This window comes from Nycticebus coucang, chromosome 22 (genome assembly GCF_027406575.1).
Source record: "Nycticebus coucang isolate mNycCou1 chromosome 22, mNycCou1.pri, whole genome shotgun sequence".
Taxonomy (NCBI): Eukaryota; Metazoa; Chordata; class Mammalia; order Primates; family Lorisidae; genus Nycticebus; species Nycticebus coucang.
In genome coordinates this window covers 56,745,298-56,762,757 of record NC_069801.1, presented here as the reverse complement: position 1 = coordinate 56,762,757, position 17,460 = coordinate 56,745,298, and the positions used below count along the sequence as shown (strand labels likewise).

At 42.0% G+C, this 17,460-nt stretch overlaps 1 protein-coding gene across 11 annotated transcripts in view; it reads right to left on the bottom strand.

Moving 5' to 3' along the window:
* Positions 1 to 17,460, bottom strand: part of FGGY (FGGY carbohydrate kinase domain containing) — a 433,138-nt gene that overhangs the window by 26,771 nt on the left and 388,907 nt on the right. The gene's annotated exons all lie outside the window — the stretch shown is intronic.

Sequence of the window (17,460 nt, the reverse complement as noted above, 5' to 3'; positions counted from 1 at the left end):
CCCATATACCATAAACCATGCCACAGGATTGTTGTACCTTAACAGTGGGTTACAGCTCAAAGGGCTGCAGGATTTAGAGTCTACCTGGGGAACAGTTCTTAGGAAGGCCCAGAGACAGCAGGGGTGATGGAAACAAGAACAAGGGACACAATGTATACAGTTATGATTTAATAAAAAAAAAAAAATGAACAAGGGACAAGGGAAGAGTCTGACACCTCTGCCACCTTCAACCACAGCAGACATTAAACATAGTTCAGTCTCTAACTGAAAATCTCACATAAAAACCTACTCATCTCAGTTCCCATTAACTGACATGTATGTCCAGGTTTCAACCAAAAAAATTAAGACATACTACAAGGCAAGCAAAAAGCATAGTCCAAGAGAGAAGGCAAGAATAGGAACCAGACTCAGTATAACACAGATTTAGAATTATCCTAGGACGTAAAACAACTTTGTGATAAATACGTTAAGTCTTCTAGTGGAAAAAGTAAAGAACATGAAAAAACAGGTGGGTAATGTAAACAAAGAAATGGAAACTCTAAGAGTAAAAAGGAAATCCTAAAAATAATTTGACAAACATACTAACAGAAATGAAGAAGACCTCTGATGAACTTAATAGGAGATGGGCAAGGCTAAAGAAAGAATCAGTGAATGCGAACATAGATCTTTAGAAACTTCTCAAACTGAAATGTTAAAAAAAAAAAATGGAGGGAAAAACCGAGAATATTCAAGAACAACTTCAAAAGGTGTAACATGTGCATAGTTGGAATATGAAATGAAGAACATAGAAAAAGTGAAGCAGAAGAAATACTTGAAGCAATAATGGCCAAGAATTTTCTACGATAAATGACTAAAACCAAACCAGAGATCCAAAAGTTCAGAGAAGACCAAACAGAGTAAATCAAACCCTGGGCACATCATATTCAAATCTTAGAAAATCAATGACAAGGGCGGCGTCTGTGGCTCAGTGAGTAAGGCACCGGCCCCATATGCCGAGGGTGGCGGGTTCAAACCCAGCCCCGGCCAAACTGCAACAAAAAAAATAGCCGGGCGTTGTGGCGGGCGCCTGTAGTCCCAGCTACTCGGGAGGCTGAGGCAAGAGAATCCCGTAAGCCCAAGAGTTGGAGGTTGCTGTGAGCCGTGTGACGCCACGGCACTCTACCCGAGGGCGGTACAGTGAGACTCTGTCTCTACAAAAAAAAAAAAAAAAAAAAAAAAAAAAAAGAAAATCAATGACAAAGAGAAGATTCTGAAAGAAGCCAACGGTGGGGGAAGTTCCCACCTGCCCTATAGAGGAACAAAGGCAGGACTTGAGAGTGAAGTGATGTTTTTAAATTCCTGGCAGAAAAAACCACACTAACCCAGAATTCCATGTCCAGTGAGATTACCCTTCAAACATACAGGAGAAAGATAGGCTTTCTGAGCAAAGTAAAACGAGAAGAAATTCAATGAAAGGAGACACGCCTATAAGAAATTCTTCAGAGAAAAGGAACGTGACAATCAGAAACTTGAATCTACATAAAGAAAAAGCATCAGAGAAGGAGTAAATGAAGGTAAATTAAAATATCTATTTTTCATTAATTGTCCTCATATCAAAATTGAGTACATAGGATTTATGCTTCTCCATTCTTGTGATGCTTTACTAAGAATAATGTCTTCCACTTCCATCCAGGTTAATACCAAGGATGTAAAGTCTCCATTTGGGGAGCGGGGCCTTGGTATGTGCCACACCTTCTGGGGGCAAGATGTGATTGCAAGAGGGACTTTACCTAACAAATGCAATCAGTGTAACCTGGCTTATTGTATCCTCAATGAATCCCCAACAATAAAAAAAAGTATCTATTTTTCTTACTCTTGATCAATATGTAAGATAACTCTTTAAGGTGGCAATAGCAACAATGCATTGGTGGTGAGAGCGTATGGTAAGTGGAATGAATGACAGCAACAAGCCAGGACAGGAAGGGGACCTGGGAGAACGTCCCTGTAAGGCACGTGCAGTGCAGGGAAGTGGTGCAGTGTGAGCTGAAGCTGGACTTGGATTAAACAAGTATATTACAAACTCCAGACAGCCATTAACGTCATTATTATAAAAAAAGAAGTAAAATTGATATGCTAAGAGAGGAGATAAAATGGAATTTATATAATATGCCTCATGAAAACCAGAAAAGTTGGAAGGGGTAAAAAAGATAAAAAGCAACAAATATAAAATAGTTACAAATATGATAGATAATAATCCCACTATGTCAATAATCACTTTATTTGTATATTGTTTTATTGCAAATGTTACTGTTGATAATTGTGTTTATTGGTGGGGTGACCTTATAACTTTATGTAGAGTAGACGGAGCTTAATATTTATGTGAAGACTAACTATATTACTTTTTTATTTATCATTGGAAGACTGCTTGTGGTATTTTGACTGTAATTATAATCCAAAACAACTGGCTTGACTGTGAGTAAATCAGATCTTAATATGGGCTATAAGAGAAGTTGTGTGGGCCTGACTAAATGGTTAATACTTCTCCTAGACTGTAGAAGGAAATGGCTCTCTTTCTTATGGCCCCTGATGGTTAACTCTGTTTGTTTTGTCTTGTTTGTTTATTTTATTTTCACTTTAAATCAGTGGTTCTCAACCTTCCTAATGCCACGACCCTTTAATACAGTTCCTCATGTTGTGGTGACCCCTAACCATAAAATTATTTTCATTGCTACTTCATAACTGTAATTTTGCTACTGTTATGAATCGTAATGTAAGTATCTGATATGCAGGATGGTCGTAGGCGACCCCTGTGAAAGGGTTGTTTGACCCACAAAGGGGTCGTGACCCACAGGTTGAGAACCGCTGCTTTAAATGGTCTAAATATACCAACTACGGCAAGTTTCCCAGAGTAGATAAAGAAACAAGGCCTACAAAAAAACTCACTTTTAAATAGAAAGACTAAAAAAGGTCAAAAGTAAAGGGGTGGGAAATGCTATACCATGCTAACAATGATCAAAATAAAGGTGCAGTAGCTCTATTACTTTTAGAGCAAGATGATATTGGGGATAAAGAGGGACATTACATAATGATCCATTTTCTAGGAAGACAAAACAATCTTTATTGTGTATAGATCTAACAATAGAATAATTCTTGAGAAAAAAAAAAAACAACCTATGCAGAACTGCAAGGACAAATAGACAAATCTACAGTTGTAGCTGGAGACTTCAATCCCTACTTTTCAGTACTGATCGGTCAGGCAGGCAGAAAATCAGTCATACAGTTGACCTAACAGGCACTATCAGTCAATTCGGTCCAATTGATACATCGAGAATACTTCATCAACAACAGAATTCAAATTCTTCCCAAGATCACATGGTACAACTATTGAGCTTGACCTTATTTGGGGTCAATAAAAGAAACTTTAGCAAATTCAAAAGAACAGAAATCATAAAAATTATGTTTTCAGACCAAAATGGAGTTAAACTAGAAATCAGTAAGAGAAACATAAAAGAAAAGCACATCAGTGTGTGGAGATTAAGGAATACACTTCTAAAGAATAGGAGTCAAAAGGAAATTCTCAAGAGAAGTTAAAAGTATGTTGAACTGAAATTTGAAGGATGCAGCAAAAACTATGGGTAAGGGGAAATTTATAGTATAGAATGTTATAGAAAATAACAATTTAAAATCCATAACCAAAGTTTTTACCTAAAGACACCAAAAAAAAAAAGTAGGAATTTAAGCATAAAGCAGGCAGAATAAATAATAAAAATGAGAGCAGAAATTGAAGGATTTGAGCAAAGGCAAGCAATAAAGAAAATCAATGAAAACAAAAGCTGTTTCTTTAGAAAGACCAATAAACAACTTTAGTCAAGATAACCAAGATAAAAAGAGAACACAAATTACTAATATCAGGAATTAAGGATAATTTAGATGAAATTCACTGTTTTCTTGAAAGGCAAAACTAACAAAATTCATGCGAGAAGAAATAAGCTGTATCTACTAATGAAATTGAATCAATAATTATTTACTTTCCAAAAACCAAAATATGAGGCACAGATGGTGGTAGCAGTGAATTCTATCAAATATTTAGAAAAGAAATTATATCAATTCTTCACTATGTCCTCCAAAAAAAAAAAAAAAAAACAGGAAAAGAAAAACTTCCTAACTAATTCTATGAAGCCAAGATTACTCTACTACCAAAATCAGACACAGATATTTCACGAATGGAAAACTAAAATCAATATCTCTCATGAATATATTAAAAAAAAAAAACCTCAACATACTATTCTCAAATCAATCCAACAATGTATAAAAATAACTCTATACTATGACCAAGTAGGATTATTCCAGGTATGCAAGACTGGTTCAACATTCAAAAATCAAAGTAATCTACTAAATCAACAGGTTAAATAATAAAAATTATATAATCACATTAATACATCCAGAAAAAAACATTTGAAAAAAATCTAACATCTATTCATGATTAAACATTCTCAGCAAACTAGGAATACTGGGGATTTTCCTCAACTTGATAAAAAAAAAAATCTAAAAAAACTCTGCAGCTAATATCATTCTTACTGGTGAAAAACTGGATGCTTTCCCCCTCCGAGCAGGAAGAAGGCAGGAAATTCCCTTCTCCTCACTCCTATTCAAGACTGTACTGGGAGTGCTAGCAGGTGCTATAAGACAAGGAAAGGAAATAAAAGGCATACACGCACAAAAGGAAGAAATTAAACTGCCTTTGTTTTCAGATGACAAAACTGTCAACATAGAAAATTACAAAATATCAACAAATAAAACAAACAAAAACCCTGGAATTAATAAGTAAGTAAGGTCGCAAGACGCAAGCTTAATGTACAAAAGGCAATCGCTTGCTAGCAATTACCTTCAATGAAAAATTATAATTTGAAATAAAAGATACCATTTAAAATACCATGCTGCAAAAAAACTACTTAGGTGTAAATCTAACAAAAATGTGCAGAATCTACATGTGGAAAACTATGAAACTGTAATTAAAGAAATGAAAGACGACCTAGACAAATGGAGAGAGAGTCGACGTTCATGAATTAGAAAACTCATTATTGTTAAGATGACAAATTCTCCCAGCTTGATTGGTAGATTCAACACCATAGTAATTGAAGAGTTAACAAAATATTTTGTATATTTTAATAAGATGACTCTAAAAATTTATATGGAAAAGCTAAAGACCTAGATTAGTCAACATGATACTAAAGAAAGAGAACAAAGACAGAAGACTGACGTTACCCAACTTCATGATTTCTTTTTTTTTTTTTTGCAGTTTGGCCAGGGCTGGGTTTGAACCTGCCACACTTTGTATATAGGGATGGCTCCCTACTCACTGAGGCACAGGTGCCACCCAGCCAACTTCATGATTTCTATAAAGTACAATTACCGAGATAGTGTGGTCTTCAGGAAAGAGCAGACTTTTACATCTATGGAGAGAACCTAGAAATAAACCCACACAAACAGGTAAATGATCTTTGACAAAGGAATAAAGGTCATTCAACGGATATTGGGTCATCTTTTCAACAAATTATATTTGAACAATTCAACATCCATGTGAAGAAAAATAAATCTAGACAGTGACATTACACCTTTTATGAAAATTAACCCCAAATGAATCATAGGTACAAATGTAAAATGCAAAACTATAAAATGTCTAGAAGATAACAGAGGAGAAAATGGAGGTGATCTTGAGTTCGGTGAGGAGATTTTAGATACAATACCAAAAACATAATCCTTGAAAAAAAAGTGATAAACTGGATCACTAAAATTTGAAAAGTGCTCTGTGACAGGTACACATGAGATTATGGCAAGATAGGCCACTTGAGGAAAATAATGTAAAGAACTTGTGTTCAAAATATACAAAGAACTCTTAAAACTCAATAGTAGGAAAAAATAACCAAGAGATACGAATGTATAGTTCATAAAAGAAGAGATACAGATGGCAAATAAGCTTATATACTCAACATCATCTGTCCTTAGAAAACTGTGAATTAAGCCTAGTACCTCCTATCTTTTATTTGCATATTACATCAGTGATATTCAACTACACAACCTATTAGAACAACTAAAATTAAAAAAAAATCCTTTTAGCAATGCCAAATGCTAAAATAGGTGGACAAATAGGAACTCTCAGTCTTTGCTGATGGAAATGTAACATAATTCAGCCACTGCGGAAGGCATCTTGCAGTTCAGCACAACGCTAAACAGTCTTGCCATGCAACCCAGCAATCGCGCTCTTAGCTGTTTACCCAAATGACTTGAAAACTTAGTCCACACAAAAACTTTCAGGGGAAGTCTCCTAGCAATTTTATTCACAATCACTGAAAACTAGAGGCAGCCACGGTTCTCTCTAACTGGTGAACAGACTGGTACCTCTACACACGAAACATTATTCAGTAATGAAAAGACATGAGAAGACATGGACTAACCTTCAGTGCTGATTACTAAGTGAAAGAAGCCCGTCTGAAAAGGTTTCATACTGCAGGATTCTAATTATGGAACATTCTAGAAAAGGCAGAACTAAAGAGGCAATGAAAAGGTCAGTGATTGCTAAGGGCCTGGGAGAGAAGACAGGGAGAGTTAAATAGGTGAGGCACGGGGGACGTAACGTCTAGGGTGGTGAAACAACTCTGTATGATACTGTGATTCTGTGTACATGACGTTATGCTCTTGACAAGACCGCTGAACATTACGGTGTTAAGTGAACCTTAGCATGTGCATTAAAGAAATTCAGGAGGTGGGGGAGTCCTATGATGGATGAATTATGTGACAGCAATCTAACTGTATTACTAAAGTATGAAACATTCCCACTGGCCGGTGGGGGATCGGGGGGATAAAGTGCCAGCCTAAATAACTGTGGAAACGAGGAGAGTCTGCAAAACTAAACGTAGATCCCCCTGAAAAACTGTACATAAATATTGTTCTCTAGTTGATAAAGTTGTATGCTGCTAGGGTAGAGGTTAACAATTCTAATATTTCCATGCTGGAATTGAACAATTAAGTAAACGGACAGCAGATGGTGGGAGCCAGGTTTGTCACTATTTGAGTGGGAGTTTATAGATAAGCATGGGAAGAGAGCTAGAGCAATCCGTGTGGTAATGGATTACAGTTGGAAACCAGCATAAATTTATGTTTAGCTTAAGATGATTACGCAGGAAACATTTGTCGATATGGGTGTGTGCAAGGTTAGAATATGCCCGTTTCTTCACTCTTTCAGCAGAGAGGGCCAACAGGTGAGGAGCAGGGACCATGCTCCGCGGCACATCATGGTTTCTAACACCATCGTCCAGTAATAGGAGCCAGGCTGTGGGAGAAGTGGCTGATTCTAGGGCTGGAGCAGGAAACATATGAGATGAGCCTGGAGCATCTCGTAATGCCAGGAAGTAAGAATGTAATTATAAAAAACCCCACAAAATACACGATGAAGGGACTGTGTCAAGGCACACAGCTACCAGTGGCTAAAACTAGAACAAACGAGGAACAAAATTAAGTCGTGTTGGATTATAACCTAAAATATAAATTATCTGTCAGCTATTGGACAAATAAATAAATGAATGAGAAGAGACAGAGGTGCCATTTAGAATTCCAGGTTCATGTAGACTTTCCTCCCTTGAGAAGGCGTAACACAACTTACTTCTCCTTGACTTTGGGCTGTACACAGTGATGTCTTTCCAAAGAGCTTAGTATGAACAGTGGAGGTATAGAGGGAGTAAATTTATAGTAGCCAAACCTGAAAAACACCACCTGAGTCCGGTAACCAGGGTCAACATCAACAGAGATAGTGATGCTGGGTGAGAATGGCACTTCTCCCCTCCTCTAAAATAAAACTCCAACCAAGAGGAAAACATCAGATGAAGCCCAATTGAAGAACATTCCATACAGTGCCTGGTCAGTACCCCTCAAAACTGTCAAGGTCATCAAAAGCCAGAAGAACTTTAAGAAACATAATGAATAAATGTAACATGGTATCCTGGGTGGGATCTTGGAGCAGAAAAAGGACACTATGTAACAACTAAGAAAATATGAATAAAGTATGTACTTCAATAACAAATGTGTCGATACAGGGTCATTAATTATAACAAATGCATGGCATGAACTAAGATGTCAAAGGAGACTGGGTGGGGGGTTTGGGGGGAACTTTCTGTATTATCTTTATAATTTTTCTATAAATACAAAATTCTTATAAACAATAAAGTTTATTAAAATAGTATCTATGTTTATGTGAACATAGTGACACGCACATACACGTCAAGGGATGAAAAGTACCAGGGAGGAAATACGGAGGGCAAAGACGGAGAATGCTGGGAGTGGGCAGGCAGTTGGAATAGGATTCCGGAAATGACGTCACTCTGATAAAATGCTGTTTGAGCACAGATCTAACAGTACGAGTGAACCATGCAAATATCTGGGGGAAAAGGATTCCATGTAGAGGAAACTGCAAATGGGAAGCCCTGCGGTGGGAGTGTATTCAGTGTGTGGAAAGAAGACAAGGAGGCCAGATCCAGGGCGGCTCAGGCAAGGGACAGAGGCACCGAGGAGCTCAGAAAGGGAGTGGACACAGGCCAGGCAGGCTTTGCAGGCCACGGTGAGGACTAAACCAGTGAATGAATATACATGATGAATGAAGACGCTTCATCTTGGGAGTTTATTCTAGGTACTCTAGCCTTTTTTTTTTTTTATAAAGGAAAAGTCATTTCCTCTGCCAAGCATGCAGAAATATTCCATCATAACAATAACAAAATCTCTTAGCTTGCAATTGTTGTAATAAGATGCTCTAGTCCCCCGGAAGAAGTCTAGGGTATACGCCATCTTCTTTTGGAAACAAAATTTAAGTCTGTTTCTAGACAGGCAAAGTGAAATGAAGGCTTGAGGCCAATTTATCACATAATTTGATATATTAGAAGAAAACTTACATATGCCTGAAATCTTTAGATAATGGAAAGAAAAGTGGATTTTCCTCTCTTCATAATTAAGTAATTGGCTCAAACTCTCATTTCATTTTGCACATGTAGGCACAACCCACAGTCTATAATTAGTTTCAAACTACCAAAGGAGAAACAGACTAAACCCTCAACTAACTGAAGGACCTTTTTTTTTTTTTCTTCTTGACATATTTGGCCTTCAAAGTCGGAGGCATATGGCATGCATTCAAAAAGCAAGCTCACGAAGGGGACTTGTTTAGAAAACAAAACAAAGTAACTTGCAAAGCATGCCCTGGGTGAGCCTGACACAGCCACCTATCTGCTGCTCTCTTGGCCTCTGTTCGCAGCCAGGACAGAAGGGGCCCTGAAGGCTGATGAAATCCCCACTTGGCAGAGGACAGCCCACCAGAGATGTGCACCGGTAAGGATGAAATCAAAGCCATTCTGCTGTGACCTTGCCTCTCACCAGACAGACATTATGTGGACAGAGTCACTCTATTATATGAGCAGGCTAGCAAAATATGGGGACCTAACTCAGAATATCTTAGTTTATTTAAGGAAGATGGACGCCACACTCAATAACTGGCCATGTCTTCTAGAAGTTAACCTCTCGAAATCTCAGACTTTTCATCTGTAAAATGACAGTTGTAGTTTCTGCCTGCCTGCCAGGGACATATCAATATTAAATGAAATGATGCCCTAAAATGCCCAGAACAGTGTCTACCCTGAATTAAGGGATTACAATGCGTTGCTTTTTCTTTCAACATAATTAGACGTGCCATGTTTGCATCCGGCATGGCTCTGAGGAATTGTCGGCTCTCCGTGAATGTTCTCAGTAAATAATTTAACTGTCTGAATGAAGTATCTCCAGGAAGTCTTAAAAGATACTTTATATAGTGGCATGTAATAGAAGGCTGATGGTAGCTACCACTTACTGAGGCTTTCCGTCCTGTCGGGTGCTGTGATGGGTGCTCACATGTACCACCGCACCGAGTCCTCACAACTACCTAATAGGGTAGCCTTCCTTGAGCTCCACTTTACAAATAAGGAACTGAGGTTGAGAAAGGTTAAGCAATTTTCCTGGGATGACACAGCTAGCAGAACTGGGTTTTCAGCCCATACCCTTCTGATTCCAGAAGCCACACTGTAGAATTCCGTGCATAATGCATTATTTTAAAGTACACTGAAGAAAAAAAAATTCTTTTCTTAAGATCTCCTTTGTTATGAAAGACTCAACTAGAGTGTAGAGGGCTTCTTGATTCTCCCCAGAATACCCCAATATGGTTGGATTGGCAGCTACCAGATCAGAACGAGGTGGGACCAGTAGGTAAAGCTGCAAGGGATAGGCCCTTGGGAGAGAGGGGAGCACAAGCTGTCCAGTCCTGTTCTGAAGAATGGGTACAAGTCTGATGGGGATGGCTCTCACACAGAGGGTGCAGCCTGGGTATTGAGCTGGGGTTTCACCTTGAACAAAAGAGGAAAAGTGCCCAGGGGCAAAGGTAAAGTGTTCAAAGAGGGGAGCCTGTGGAGTGTTTTGGGTGCCAATTTTATGAGGACCAGGAGCTAGAGCCTGGGATACTGGGAATGGCTATGAGCCAGGATGTCAGGGGCTGAGTCTGGAGGAAGGGAGCCATACCACCCAGCTGCAAGGAGCCTTCATAGTGGGAGGTCCTGATCTATGGTGTAGAGGTGGGAGTGCCAATGTGTAGATGAAGGGGTGGGATAGGTTAACTTTAAACCCAGAAAGCTCCTCTGGGTAAACACATCTTAGAAAAGGGCAGGTGATAAGTGTACAAAGAAGCATCATCATGTCACCATCCAAGAACTGGCCGAGGGCAAGCAGCTAACACACGGGCACACGTGTCGAGGTCAAGCAGCTAACACACGGGCACACGGGCAGAGGTCAAGCAGCTAACACACGGGCACACGTGTGGAGGGCAAGCAGCTAACACACGGGCACACGGGCGGAGGTCAAGCACCTAGCACACGGGCACACGGGTGGAGGTCAAGCAACTAACACATGGGCACACGTGTGGTGGTGAAGCAGCTAACACATGGGCACACGGGCGTAGGTCAAGCAGCTAACACACGGGCACACGGGCGGAGGTCAAGCAGCTAACACACGGGCACACGGGCGGAGGTCAAGCAGCTAACACACGGGCACACGGGCGGAGGTCAAGCACCTAGCACACGGGCACACGGGTGGAGGTCAAGCAACTAACACATGGGCACACGTGTGGTGGTGAAGCAGCTAACACATGGGCACACGGGCGTAGGTCAAGCAGCTAACACACAGGCACACGGGCGTAGGTCAAGCAGCTAACACACGGGCACACGGGCGGAGGTCAAGCAGCTAACACATGGGCACACGGGTGGAGGGCAAGCAACTAACACATGGGCACACGTGTGGTGGTGAAGCAGCTAACACATGGGCACACGGGCGTAGGTCAAGCAGCTAACACACGGGCACACGGGCGGAGGTCAAGCAGCTAACACATGGGCACACGGGCGGAGGTCAAGCACCTAGCACACGGGCACATGTGTGGAGGGCAAGCGGCTAACACACAGGCACACGGGCGGAGGGCAAGCAGCTAACACACGGGCACACGTGTGGAGGGCAAGCGGCTAACACACGGGCACACGTGTGGAGGCCAAGCAGCTAACACACGGGCACACGGGCGGAGGCCAAGCAGCTAACACACGGGCACACGGGCGGAGGCCAAGCAGCTAACACACGGGCACACGGATAGTGGTGCTGGTGGGGGTGGCCAGCCTCACGTGCTTCCACCTGGAACAAGTTGTGTCCAGCAAACATTTGTTGAGAGCCACCCTCCACCAAACACCAGGCCCTGAAATGCCAGGAACAGGGGCTGGGGACTGGAGGGGGTCACAGTCAGAGGGCAAGCCCTTTCCCAGTACCATCCAGAGGCCTGGATGATGTACCCCTGTGTTTTCCTACAGAGTCAGAGAAGCTTTACATCAACAGTCACAGTGTGTTAATAACCACTTATAAGGGGTTTATCATCATAGAATCCTTTCATACCAAAGAGGGCAGTGTGTTTGATAGAAAGACTGCCTGGGTCAGAAACTGGAAGACCTGGTTCAAATGCCAGCCTAGCAATTTACACACACCTGATCTTTAGCCAAGTCCCTTAAGGCAGTGGTCCCCAAACTTTTTGGCATCAGGGCCCAGTTTCATGGCAGACAATTTTTCCATATGGGGATGTGGGTGATGGGGAGCGGCTGTGAACACAGAGGAAGCTTTGATCACTCGCCTCCTGCTGTGTGGCCGATTCCTAACAGGCCACAAACTGGAACTTTCTGGCATCAGGGCCCAGTTTCATGGAAGACTGGGGAAGGGAAGTGGGGGACAGGAGGCAGGGCTTAGGCCGTGGTGCTGGGGCAGCCCAGTTCCTAACAGGCCATGGACTAGTAATGGTTTGTGGCCTGGGGATTGGGATCACATTAGAACCTCGGTCTCATTGTTTGTAAAACTGGGTTCATAATACCCACCCTGTTTCCTTCTAAGGGGCACTGGTTAAGAGCTCAGGGGCCAAATGGGCTCAAAGCTTAGTTTCTGAATATACTAGCCGTGTGACCACAGCTGTGTTAATTAAGCTCTTTGCCTTAGTCTCTTCATCTAGTAAAAGGAGGTATTATAGTAATACCCCTGTCTTACAGGGTTTCTATGAAGACTAAAGGAATTAGTATATGGAAAGTGATTAGAGAATTTAGAGCTGGCACACACAACTCCAGTTCTTATTACTACCTCCTAGAGCTGTTGGGAAGACATCCTTCAACCATGGCTGTCCAAGTGGTAAGATTTAAGCAGTGCTGATGTGGTCCTGTGACTCCACAAGTGTGTTCCTTTTCTTCCTGGCATGTGATCTGCAACTATCCCAAACCCAAGCTCCAGGGGTATTTCCCAAGATTGCTCCATAGCTGCATAGTTGTTTGACAGGTTGAAGTTATGGGTATAAAACTGTCCAGAACTCAGCTGGATTGAAAATATCCGACAGAAAAGAAGGAAAAGGCAGCTAGAATTGACAGAACCTGGGAAGGCAGACATTAGAGGCTTACTAAAGAGACAGACGCAGGAGGCACCACCTGCTGCGTGCCAGGCACTGAGCTAGGATTTACTGTATCTTATCTATAAGATTCTGGTGGAAAACCTAAGTTTTGGAATCAGGCTATTAGGTTCAAATGCAAGTCCTACCTGCTATCAGCTGTGTGGCCTCAGGTAAATTATTTAACATGTTTTTGGATTATTTTCTTCATATTTAAATTAGGTTAATTAATCAAGGGTTGGCAAACCTTTTCTATAAAGGATCAGATAGTAAATGTTTCAGGTTTTGTGGGCCACTCGGTCTCTGTCACAACTATTCAACTCTGCGGTTGTGGGTTGTACATGAAAGCAGCTGCAAGGTGCATGTGAGCAAATGAACATGACCATGTCCCAATAAAACTTTATTGCAAAAACAGGCAGTGGAAAGATTTGCCCTGTGGGGAGCAGTTTGTCAATCTCTAACATAGAACTTACTTTGTAAGTTCTGTAGGGGAATGAGGGGTTAATAGTTCATGCTCTCAGAACAGTAACCCCCCTGCACAAGGCAATTACTCAACAGTTGTTAGCTGTTGTTATTATAATGAACCCCCTGAAATAGGTGTTAGTATGCCCTGTTGCAGGGAAGAAAACTAAAGCTCAGAAACAACTGAATAACTTGTCTAAGATCTGACATCTAATAGTGGCCGAGCCAGACTTCCAGCACCTGACACGCCTGTCTGACTCTAAAGTCTGCAATTTTCTCACAGTAATTTTTTTTCAACTTCTAAGTTTTTATTAGAACCAAGACCATATTTCATTGACCCAAGGGGAACCAGTGTTTTGGGACTTGACTCAGACAACATATAAACATATAAACTCATTACGCAGAAATGGGGATTCCGATGAACACCAGAAAATACACAGCATTGCTTCCTCTGAATCCAGACTTTCGTCACTGAGAACAGGTGTGGGATCCATGTTCACTGCCATCTCATGGCAGGCACACAGGCGCAGCCTTCTCCAGCCTCAGCATGGGTTTCCTGCAACACTGATGGGTCAGCCCCCTTTGGTGAGCCCTAATTAACTGCACAAATAGGGCAGGCTTCCCAAATCCCACATTAGTTCAGCTTTGGAATGCCAGAACTTTTCTACCATGGAAAAATGCTTCATGCCCTGACTCTTAACAAACCCAGCAAGTTCAAATGCATTTCTGGGGAGTGGAGGGCGGGGGGAGGGGATAAGAATCCCAAGCTGTTATGGGAGAAGGGACAGAAAGAAAGGGCTTTTTCTTGAAAGGGGAAAACAAAGGGCACCCAGAAATGTCACCAAAATGCCCTGCAAACTCTCAAGCTTGCCCCAAGTTGTTCTTTGTCTGAAGGCCTTGAAAGTATGATTTATGTAACTTTCCTTGGGTTGATGATAATAGAGTTCTTAAACTTGGGCATCTAAAGTCAGTATCCCCAAAGATTTCTCTTCATATGTAAATTACATGAAATAAAAACAAAAAAAAACCCCTATGGTAGGTAAATGGCACCGACTTCGTTTCAAAACTGTGCACTATCTGGCTTGTTATTTCTCTCTTTTCTTCCTCCTCTTTTTCTTTCTCCTTCTTTCCTTCTCTCCTCTCACCCAAAGTCCAGTTTAACAACCAGCCTATTCCAGAGAAAGTCTCTCTGGTCCTATAGCTGAGAAGATGTAGTAATGGCTGGTTTTGTGCATGTGGATTTAACAATAATCAGCTGCTTGTTTTACATTTAATTCCACATGTGCTGGAGTAAAACCATTTAGGCAATAATCTCCAAAAAGCACCACATGACTGATGTCTGCCTGGTTCCAGAGTCTAGTGGACAACTGTGTTGATGAATTTTCCTTCATCAAAGGACATAGACTGGCTTGGCCTTCAACTTGATGCTTCCAGAGACAGTATGATGGTGGAAGCCACACAGATCCACCCACTACCAGGTCTGTGAAGACCCAGAACTCAGTGGATCCCACAGGCCCCAGGCTGGCACCGAACCCTGGCCTCTAGCAGAGAAGACAAGATCTTTTAGCCATCAGGGCTTCCTGTCCAGGGAAACAGCAGGCTTTGTGGGGCATGCTGCCTCCTTTATCCCAGTAAACTCACCTTTGGGTCCTAGTTCTCAGAAAGAAAGGGGATGTTATTATTAATAATTATAGCAGGACATAAGACTTGAGTTGGGTCTGTCCTGAATGTATCATGTCACTTTTCTACTTTACTTCCAAGGAGCTGCGGATGGCTGGGTGATTTGGAGAAATGACTGTCCTTGGGTGATGCTCTTGGGATTTTGGAACATTTTGGATTTCAGATTTCCAGATCAGGGTTGCTCAACCTGTCCTTCGGATGTTCAGACAAATCTAGGTGCAGGTCCCAACCCTCTCATCTTCTAGCTGTAGGGCTTTGGAATTTGGACCTACCTAGTAAGGCTACTAAGTCCTCATTTGGAAATGAAGATAATAATATCTACCCACCTTATATAACCTCTTATAAAGCTAAAATGTGGTTATATGATCAAAGTCTTCAGCATGTATCCGATGATCAACTCATCCCTTTCCTCTTCCTCACCAGTAGCCTGCAGGTTGAGCACAGATGCTTGGGAGGCAGCGTCTGATCCGGGAGACCCTCGTGACAGTGGCTGAGCCTGGCATCGCTCTGGTCCACAGTCCTCTCCACTGTTTAAAATGCAGCATTGCCACAGTAGAAGAAACGCAGGGATAGGGAACCAGATGTGACTGGCAATTTGACAGTGCTTCTCAAGGAATGAAAATTCAGCATACATGAATGGTTAGTTTTGACAGATGACAAAAGAAATAGTGAAGTGGGAGGAGAAACACAGACGAGGAAGGTAGGTAGTACCAAGGACAAACATAACCTGTTTCCTGCTTCTAGCACATTCTGGTACTGCCCTTTGGAGAGGCAGACATTTCTGTCACTGCATTGGCAAGGACACATTTTGGCCTAAGAATCAGGAGGCCTGGACCACAGTCTCAAGTTTCTCTATACAACCCTGGGAATGTCACCTCCCACTCTGGAACTGAATGCCCTACCTTTTAAATGCATTAAACTAGCGACTTGTTAAAGTCCCTTCTAGTTTTGGTACTTTTTCTCATTAGAGAAAGTGTAGCTATACGAATACATTCTTAACAAGGGGAAAATCCCCATTCACACATAATGGGCCCCTTCAAAGCTGCAGCTCTAGGAAGGCCCGCTTTGTAGGACATCCAGGGACATGGACCCCGTGATGCTGGATTATCCAGTGATTCTCAGTGTCTCTGTTCACCTGCAAGGTGCCTGCCTTCAAATAGGCAGCCAACCGTAGCAGATTCAGCCATTTTCATGTGGAGCATTTCCACACTGATCTCCAAACAGAAGGAACACAGTGGGCTGTTGTGAGGAGAGTTCGGTACTATTTATGGCTGTGTTTTGGTTTACCCTTAGTCTAGGGCACAGGGTACAGCCGAAAATGGCCTCGGCTGAAAATACTCTCTTGTCTCACAGGGCAAAATTTTCAAATTTTTACATGAAGGCCTGTCCACTCTAGGCCTGCTGCCCTCTCCTGTTCGCCCCAAGAAACACAGTCATCCCTGCCTCTCTTCTCCTTCAGCTCAGCCTCTGAGTCATACCCAACAGAGGAAGGACAGATATTAACTACATGGCATTAGAGTACTGGAGTTGGACAGACCTGGGCTCAAATTCCAGTTCTCCCACTCTTTGTGGTTGTGTGACCCTGGGTAAGTCAATGAACCCCTTGGAGCCTCAGTTTTCCACGTGAAACTAGAAATAATATATCTATACAACAAAACCGCTTTAAGAAACATAAAGAGACACATTGCTGCAGGTCAATCTTGATGGACATCCTTAATGGCACTTATGTGTCTGCCCCAATCTTTCTGGCCTGCTTCGTAGAAACAGGCTTTGGCAGCAGTGCCCTTTCTTAGCTTTGATCCTCCTTCCGCTTTCTTCTGCTCTGCCGCAGACCTCCCAGAACGGCTGGGCCAAGGCTCTGGCTGTGCTGCCATCACTGCTGCCCAGGCGCCCCTGACCACAGGCAGGAATCTTCCCTTAGATGGATGGGAGACATGGTGACAAACATAGCTAACTTCATTAAGCACTTTCTCGTGCCCAGTGTTTTACGACTTCCTCTTCATCGTGAGCCTAGAGTTAGTCGCCATCAGCAATCCAATCTCACAGGTCAGCAAACTGAATGTTGGAGAGGTGAGGTCCAAGCTCACAGGACTAAGGGTGTGGAGGCTGAATTCTGACTCCAGAGTCTGACTCCAGAGCTTTCTGTCAATCCCCAGTTTCTTAGCTTTTGAAAATCAGGATTTTCTCTATATATTAATTCCTGTCTTTCTGATAGCAACACCAGAGCAGCTGCCACTTATTAAATTTTTATAATCATTACACACATTATCCCAGTAATCCCATGAAGTTTTACAAATTCCATCTCATTTTACAAATGAGAGAGC